Source organism: Oncorhynchus mykiss, chromosome 15, assembly GCF_057628025.1.
Source record: "Oncorhynchus mykiss isolate SJ-2025 chromosome 15, ASM5762802v1, whole genome shotgun sequence".
NCBI lineage: Eukaryota > Metazoa > Chordata > Actinopteri > Salmoniformes > Salmonidae > Oncorhynchus > Oncorhynchus mykiss.
In genome coordinates this window covers 61,759,633-61,763,075 of record NC_143036.1, presented here as the reverse complement: position 1 = coordinate 61,763,075, position 3,443 = coordinate 61,759,633, and positions in this window count along the sequence as shown.

Below are 3,443 nucleotides of genomic sequence, written 5' to 3'. Positions count from 1 at the left end.
TTATGCTTGCAGTTTTTTTATAGGACTAATTTGCACACATTTACTATGCCAAGACTAAGATGTGCCAGTCACATCTTGACGAATGCCTGATATGACACAAAAATAAGACTAAGCTAACAGTACAACTATTTATCTGCTCAAAACACATCAAACCACAAGCAGTATCACTAATATCCACCACCTGATCAACTGAGGATATGCAGCGCTAACTAAAACATGAGTCACTGTGCTGCCATTTTCTTTTTTTAATAACCCACCTGTAGCTCTGATATTCTCATGGTTGTGTTGCTGTGACGTCGTTATAAAAATACCCTTTTCTCGTTGATGCAGCAGAGAAAGCAGATGTTCCCACAGCGAGGGACTGGGGGGCTGGAGGGATGACTCCTCTGACTAGGGAGCAGGTCCCTGGATGGCTGTGTCCCTGTGCTAATGCTGACATGTGTAACAGATGTGATCGTACTACGGAACTCTTGCGTTGTGTTCTGTCCAGCCGGGGATCCCCTGTTGATTGGTGTTTATTCTGATGATAGATACAAGGAAGCACATTAGATATGACGGACAGTAGGTTGACGGCTGTAGATTCGTTATTAGTCGTTTGCATGTCAATAGACTGGGTATTTTGTAATCAAACAATGACAAAAATAGTACAGAATACAATAAATGTAAGTACCTGACAATAGACACAAGGAAGCACATTAGATGTGCAGGACCAACAGTATGTTGATGGCTGTAGATTTGTGATTTGTCTGTTAGCATGAAAACAACTGAATAAGCAGGGAGCTAATGTGACCACTACAATTAGAGAATGCTAGCTAACTTGCTCTTAAAGCGATAACATACAAAAGCAAATCCCAGGAAGCCCACAATATCTAACACGTACTCACGCACGCACACACAGTGTACAAAACATTAGGAACACCTTCCTAATATTGAGTTGCACCCCCTTTTGCACTCTGAACAGCCTCAATTCCCCAGGGCATGGACTCTTCAAGGCGTCGAAAGCGTTCCACAGGGATGCTGGCCAATGTTGATTCCGATGCTTCCCACAGTTGTATCAAGTTGGCTTGATCTCCTTTGGGTGGTGGACCATTTTTGATACACACAGGAAACTGTTGAGCTTGAAAAACCCAGCAGCGTTGCAGTTCTTGACAATACAAACAGTCTGGGTAGCCATTTGATTAGCTGTTCAGGTATCTTATGGCTTGGGGGTAGAAACTGTTTAGAAGCCTCTTGCATGCATGCCGTGCTGTAGCAGAGAGAACAGTCTATGAATAGGGTGGCAGGAGTCTTTGACAAATTTTAGGGCCTTCTTCTGACACCGCCTGGTATAGAGGTCCTGGATGGACCTCCATTGATGCTCTCGATGGTGCAGCTGTAGAACCTTTTGAGGACATGAGGACCCATGCCAAATCTTTTCAGTCTCCTGAGGGGGAATAGGCTTTGTCGTGCCCTCTTCACAACTGTCTTGGTGTGTTTGGGCCATGGAACTTGACGCTCTCAACCTGCTCCTCTACAGCCCTGCCGATGAGAATAGGGGCGTGCTCTGTCCTCCTTTTCCTGTAGTCGTCAATCATCTCCTTTGTCTTGATCACGTTGAGGGAGAGGTTGTTAACCTGGCACCACACGAGACTTCCTCTGACACTGCCATTTATTTTATATCATTCTTTAACTGGTCTCCTCCCCTTCATCTACACTAATTGAAGTGGATTTAACAAGTTACATCAATAAGGGATCATAGACTGACCAGTTGAATCCAAATGAAAGCTATGTTATGGAAAGAGCAGGTGTTCCTAATGTTTTGTACACTTATTAGTACACCCCCTGTTCACGAAAATGGTTCGCTCCTACAGACAGTGAGTCACGTGGCCGTGGCTTGCTTTGTAACGCAGGCAGACAGGCATCAAGGCATTCGGTTACTGTTCCATTTAATGTTATAACGGGCAAATTGAGTGACCTAAGTGACTGAGCGTGGTATGATCCTCAGTACCAGGCGCGCTGGTTCCAGTATCTCAGAAATGGCCGGCCTACTGGGCTTTTCAAACACAAAAGTCTCTAGGGTTTACAGAGAGTTGTGACACAAACAAAAAACATCCAGTCAGCGACAGTCCTGTGGGCGAAAACAGCTCATTGATGAGAGCGGTCGAAGGAGAATGGCAAGAATCGTGCAAGCTAACATGCGGGACACAAACAGACAAAATAACGGTGCAGTACAACAGTGGTGTGAAGAACGGCATCTTTAAAGGCGCCACTCGACAACCCTCGTCACGGGTGGGCTGTTGCAGCAGAAGACCACACGGTCACTCCTATCAGCTAAAAACAAGAAGAAGCTGCTCCAGTGGGCACGCCATCACCAACACTGGACAATTGAAGAGTGGAAAAACATTGCCTGGTCCCACGAGTCCCGGTTCCTGTTGGGTCATGCTGATGGCAGAGTCAGGGTTTTTCCATAAGCAGCATGAGTCCATGGACTTATAATGGTGCCGTCTTACGGGTTCCTGATCAATTGTTCTATTTTGTTTCAGACATTGTTTCATATGACCGAAAAGAGCTTCTGGACAACAAAACAGAGATTTGGATGAGGACTATTTCAACAAATCAGAGGCGAAGGACATAATGCTCATCCCAGACCAGGCCCAAATCCTTGTGGAGTCGGCGCTATAGGGGTCGGCGTGCGGGATATCTAACAAGACTGCGAGGGCGAGTAGATAAGTTGCCATTACCCTCCGTTCTATTGGCGAACGTGCAATCACTGGAAAATAAACTGGGTGAGCTCCATTCGAGACAATCCTATCAACGTGATCTGAAGAACTGTAATATCCTGTTTCACCTAGTAGTGGCTGAACAAGGAAAAGGAAAATATAAATCTAACTGTTTTTTTTATACAAACTCTAGATCACCTCTACTCTACAAACAGAGATGCATACAAAGCTCTAGATCACCTCTACTCAACACACAGAGATGTATACAAAGCTCTAGATCACCTCTACTCGACACACAGAGATGTATACAAAGCTCTAGATCACCTCTACTCGACACACAGAGATGTATACAAAGCTCTAGATCACCTCTACTCGACACACAGAGATGTATACAACGCTCTAGATCACCTCTACTCGACACACAGAGATGTATACAACGCTCTAGATCACCTCTACTCGACACACAGAGATGTATACAACGCTCTAGATCACCTCTATTCGACACACAGAGATGTATACAACGCTCTAGATCACCTCTATTCGACACACAGAGATGTATACAACGCTCTAGATCACCTCTATTCGACACACAGAGATGTATACAACGCTCTAGATCACCTCTATTCGACACACAGAGATGTATACAACGCTCTAGATCACCTCTATTCGACACACAGAGATGTATACAAAGCTCTAGATCACCTCTATTCGACACACAGAGATGTATACAAAGCTCTAGATCAC